Source organism: Labrus bergylta, chromosome 1 (genome assembly GCF_963930695.1).
Source record: "Labrus bergylta chromosome 1, fLabBer1.1, whole genome shotgun sequence".
NCBI lineage: Eukaryota > Metazoa > Chordata > Actinopteri > Labriformes > Labridae > Labrus > Labrus bergylta.
Genome location: NC_089195.1, coordinates 19,644,705 through 19,650,942, shown reverse-complemented (window position 1 = coordinate 19,650,942; position 6,238 = coordinate 19,644,705).

Here is a 6,238-nt window from a genome sequence, read left to right as displayed (position 1 = left end):
CTGGCCACCTGTTAGGCAAGAATGCTAAACACTATGGAGGAGTGTCCGGTCTCAGTTGCCACTTACTTGTTTTAACCAGTTTTACATTTTATTTTTGAAACAAAAGACAGTTGTTGTTCAACTGTATGCATGCACCAACGAGCAGACAGGCCCATGTTGTACTTGAACAGAATAAATCCCACCTGACAAAAGAAAACCTAAAGAGGAGTAGATTGAGGATTTATGTTATTAGAGCCGATGCTCCCTTAAGGTAAAAAGGAACTGACTTCTCCTAATCTTGCAAAAAAACAAAAAGATTGTTAACATGAGGGAAATATGTCTGCCTTTTAACATAACTCAGAACACTGACTGAAAGTGACAGCTGTCGGTCATCCTGATAACCTTAGTTAGCCAATAAGCACACTTTGATTCTTGAAAAAACACAACTACAATGTTCACGATGATACAGAAGTGCCTTTAACAGCAGTAACTCAATTTGCTGTTATATTTTCAATAGTCGCGGGATAGCCATGAAATAACTTTCTGTGGCACAAATGTTCTACCAAGTTGGTTATGTCCTATCCAATGGCTAAACCTCTCATACTTGGAAAAGAATCAAAGCAATTTGTTGAAAAAATGAAGGTTATGAATCTTGAATGAGCAAAACAACACATCTGAGCCATCTTAGAGTGTCTGAAATGTGGCCAGAAATAGATTTCCCTGACACATACAGTATGTTTATACATACTGTATATGAAGCTTGGCATATGGGGAAATAAAATTATTGCAAACAAGCCCTAGAGCCATGTGGACATGAAGTGTTTGAAAGCAGAATTTGTCAGTTTGATTAAAATGAAAATGAATGACAGATGCCTAAGGACATTTTTCAAAAATAAAAATAAAATAATTTGATTTTTTTATGTATTTTTTATTCTGAATACATTCTCTATAAATCGATTGACATAATTATGGGGGGAAAGCACCTTTTATCATCTGTAATGTTTTTCCTTTCTATGCTATTCGTGTCAGATTTTTTGTTAACTAAAACCACCGAATACTGCTTACCAGTATGCTTCACAAAAATGTCTCAAAGTGTTTCAAAAAGGGATCTACAATGCTTAAAACTTTTGACAATAATGCTAACCCCTTATTACAAAAACTGAATACATGGTAATCTTGTCCCTCCAGAAGCAACAGGGGGCAAAAGTGGGGCCATAACTGGGTAGGCTAGCTGGTGTTATGAGCTTTAAGGCCCTGACACAACAAGCAGACAGCAATGAACTGGTTCCGACAAAGGCCTCACGATGTCTTCAGTCTTGGCAAAAAAGTTGTACTTGAACACACCACAAAGACCACAGCCGACGGCCAAGCACCATGTGTGTTCTGCGCATGCATGAGAGGTAATAACTCTCCATGCCAGCAGGCGGTGGTAGTCTGTAATCATCATTCCAAACCGAAAGAGAGCTGAGAAGAATGTAGAAATATAAACCGTTGTTATGATATGATATCAGAAGACCATTTTCACACCGCTGTTGCTCACCACTTGTATTATAGGCACTTCTAATCGAGAGTAATGTCTGATAAAAAGTTAAAATCATCTTTCATCACTTCTGTTTTTTTTGTTGTGCATTGATTCGCTGAGCTGAACAGCCAATCAGAGTGATTCCTCTCACCAATCACGGAGAAGCCGACCAAGACCGATTCAACATGGCTAATCGGCCGAAAAAAGGTAGATGGTGGCCGATGGGTAGCGATGGAGCTGGACACACCGCAAAAACTATGGCAACAATCGCTCACTGCCAACAATCTCCTTGGTGTGTCAGGGCATTTAGACTGACATATAAGCTGTTAAATTTACGACACTTAATGAAAATTCTATTTATATTACATTAGATTTACTAATAATTCTGCGAAACTGATCATTAAAAATGTAAATAACAAATGTTACCCACTTGTATGTTTTACAACACATGAAAAGCGTAGCTTATCTTATACCGTATACTGTATGTATGTGTTCAAATTCACTCTGACTGCAACAAACATGTACAGTCCTCCACCCAGCCGTTTAAAGTATGATCATCTGGTCCAATGAAACAATCCAGTAAACAACAGCTGGTTAATGATAAATGGACTTGAAAGATTGTATAGTGCTTTTCTAGTCTTCTGACTACTCAAAGTGTTTTTACACCGCAGGTTGCACCTACCCATTCACACCCAATCACACACCGATGTCAGAGGCTGCTATGTAAAGTGTCCATCAGTATTAACTAATCCCATTCAAACACATTCATTCGCTGCCAATGTAGCTGCAGGGTTAAAACTAAAGCAGGCTGCTTTAGTTTTTGAGTTATTTTTTAAAATATGTTTTTTTTAAACTTTGCTTAAGCACAGTCAATTTTGTGGAGAATGAAAAACTCAGGGTTCATGGTTGTCTTTGTTGTCCCTTGGGCAATTTGTCTTGCAGTTTGCACTTAAAAAGATAAATACATTCAGCCAATAATCAACATGTAACACAAGAAGACACTAAGAAGTAAAAGTCCAATGGACAATAAATACAAACAAACAAATACAATTAGTCATTAAAAAAGGCAGTGGCTGCAGGGAAAAAAATGCATTTTCTAGTCTTTTAATTACTGTTATTAAAGGGATACTTCACCCGTTGAAACATGAATCTGTATTGACATTGGGTCATATATGTAGTAGGAATGTGAAATACATTTTGAAGTTGGTGCCTTCTTAGCCGAGAAAAGGCAGAAAGTGTCTTTTTGGCTCGTGGATGAAAGACACCAAATCCCAGAATGCACAGCACCGCAGGCCACTCCCACTAAGGTCCTATATTTACAGACTACACATACAGCTGTTTCCTCAACTGATTCCGAGATTTCTTTCAGAAGGAATTGGCCGCTCAGCAGCCGCTATATTGTGGCTCGTAGAGATGATCTGGGATAGGTCTGTAGCTTCCGATGACGCAAAATGACGATTTTTGCGTCATCGGAAGCTCCTTTTCAGACTTAGAAATATAAAGATTTCCCATCTCAGGGGAAAATGAGGGTGGAATGCACGACCATTCAAAAATACTACCAGGTTTCTAATGATACGAAGCTTAATGCAAATGGGTGAAGTATTACTTTAACAATTATGTTAATGAACCCTGAGCAAAATTTTAAAAAAAGCAGAAACAGCTGCAGCTAACCTTATAGAACTTGATTACTCCAGGGTTACTGATGATGACACCATCTATTATCGACTCTGTGGATATTGGCATTCATATCAGCCTTTAAATCAAATATGAGCAGACTTGCATCAGAACAGCACATGCACAACACACAAGACTACATACTAAATGAGTGTCTTAAATTCAGAGAGACTGCGGCGGGGGGGGGGTCCTACCATCATGCCGACTCATTTTCCTTCACAATGTGTGATTTTTGATATTCTCCTCCCTTTCATCTCTCTCACCTGCAGCAATGCCTTGATGCTTTTTTTCATGTGTCAATCAAGCCGTCCCACAGATAAAACCTGCCGAGACACACACACTCACACACCAATACACACACACACACTGAAAATGCAGATGAGTGACAGCAGCTCATGGGAATAACATGAAGACCAAACACTAACAAACAAACAATCTTACACATTTCAAAACATTCTTTAGGTTCAAATATTTATAGTTTTATAATGAGTTTTGAGCTGATGATATTTTTAATGTTGGAAAACCCCAGGGTGTGGAATTCAGAAAATCCACATGACACTCAAATCTCCTCTCCTCTTTGCTTCACTGACTTTGCTCATTTTATTAATCAAGAGTAAGATTATTTTTTATTTCTTTCCTGTTTGTGGTTTATTTCTTTGCAACAATGCCTCACCTATCTTCCTCTTCCTGTGTGTGTGTGTGTGTGTGTGTGTGTGTGTGTGTGTGTGTGTGTGTATGTGTGTGTGTGTGTGCAAGCATGATACATACACATCACCCCAACACTAATATTGTTAACGTTTTCCCTTGGGCCTTGAGGAACACAGGAAGCCTGAATCAGCTATTGACTCTGTCCTCCTCCATTAGAAGAGCATAAAATCACTACTTTATTGATTTCTCTCTTTAACCTTTGCCTCATCTGATCTCTAACATTGTTTTCTCTCTGTCACTTTGCTCTTTTTATACAATATTGTTGTTTCTTTCTCCCATTTCTTGATTCCTTTTTTTCTTCCCTACCTTCCTTTTTCTATACGGACTATTCTGTACTAACCTTTGCTCCTTATTATTTTCTTGTTATGTTTTCCCATATTGTTAATTTTCTTATTTACAGTTACCGTAGTTATTGAGGCAACACATGGAGTGACCTTGAATTGACACCTTTCTGCTGTGAGAGCCATTGATGCTTGAAACTAACCTATGGGCAAATAAGAGTCACCATTTACCTCACTTACATGTATCAGAACAGTTATTGGAAGCTTGGGTACCTGGAGAATCAAGTGCATAGCTCAGAATTCCAAATTCTGCCCACAGCTTGCACAAAGATAATATAGAGTTTTATAGATGTCATCTGCCTTAGCCTTTACAATGTGCATAAAACTGGAATATTTATGTTTGTGTTAATGTGTTGCAGATTGTGGGGAAACTGCTTTCACATTTTTCACAACAGATGGTGATGAGGGGCACATCTGCAGGCAATTCTGCTGATTTAGTTCTCATAATGTATGTCTGTGTGCTTATGTGTATGTGCATCTAAATGCCTGTTTTTGTGTCCGTGTACGTCATCTTACAGAGATCACTGCACGTTCAGGTCATGCTCAGAAGGGTGAGGGCAAGTGAAGCAAGGAGAAGAGGGTGAGAGAATACCCGAGAGAGAGAGAGAGAGAGAGAGAGAGAGAGAGAGAGAAAGGAATGAATGAATTAGTCAGACTGTGAGAGATATAGAATGACAGTGAGGATGAAAGTGTTATTAGACGGTTTGAGAGAGAGAGAGAGAGATGGAAAAGCAAAAAGATGGGAGGAAGCGGGGGAGGCAGAAAAACCAAAAGAGACAGAGTCCTCTTGGGGGAGGAAGGATGAGAGAGAAAGAGACAGTGACAGGGCAAATGGGAGCCCTTGTGTTTCTCTGAGGAGGACATGTCTTCTCTCTGACCTTTTCAGACAAATTCACACCCCTCCACCCTCTCCCTCTTGGATCTCACCCAAGCTTTAAAAAGCTCCGCTCTGTGTCTCGCCCTCTAGCTTTTATTCCATGTTTTCCAGCTCTTTTCTTGCATAAACATTGGACAGGAAAAGCAACCGCTCCGACCTCTTCAGCAGCTGTTCTCCACAGGGAACTTAATGTGGTAATTAACTAATTTAAATGACTGCTGCTGCAAAACCCTCTGAATTAGAGGCTCATCTCTCATATCTCATCACCTAATAAAAACTATTGCCTCTCATTCAGTTTGTCACACCAGTTGGAAGCTGATGAGGTGGCATACCGACTTTCTATAAACTGCAAAACAATCAAATAGTGTGAACAAAATCCCTTCCTTTATTGACAAGTTTTGATGACTTCTTGGAAACTTGTGACTAGGAGGTAGTGCAGCCTGTCCACCAATGAGAGGATGAGCACGTATGATCCCCAGTTCCTACAGTCCATATGAACACCAAAGTTGCTTCAGAAGACATAGGCATCTGAGTTAAAAAATAAGGTAAAATTCTGGAGGGCAGGTTTACCATATGGCGGCTTTAATGTGTGTGGTTGCTGCACTTTGAGTGGCTTAAAGCCTAGACAGGCACTATGCAAGTGCAGTTGATTTACTATCCTATATATGTACCTCACAGTACTCTGTGTTTCCTATCTGAATTATACAGCAGTCCCATTTGGCATTCCAGATTCAAAAGATATACAGCTTTGCTTGGCATTGCCTCAGAACCCAATACTAGTCACAGAATTAGACATGCACTCTACAATTTTGCCTTTAAATGCAGATTTCCTCATGGGGGTATGTAGATCAAATGCAAATTCAGATGATTGGTGACAAGGTTCTGTGCAAGGTCATGTCACGTTACAACAGGTTTTTCATTCATGGTAGGTTGTTGCAGTTCAATTAAATATGGATTTTTTTTTTATACTCTTGTACTTTTTTATGACAATAAGACTGTGGCCCAAGTAGTAGCCAATATATTGTTTAAAAACGTCTTAAATATGGCTAATAATACACCTGGTTCTATGCATTTGTGTCCAGTTCCTCACCGTTCTCTAAAATGCATGCTGAACATATACTATATATAACAGTGCTG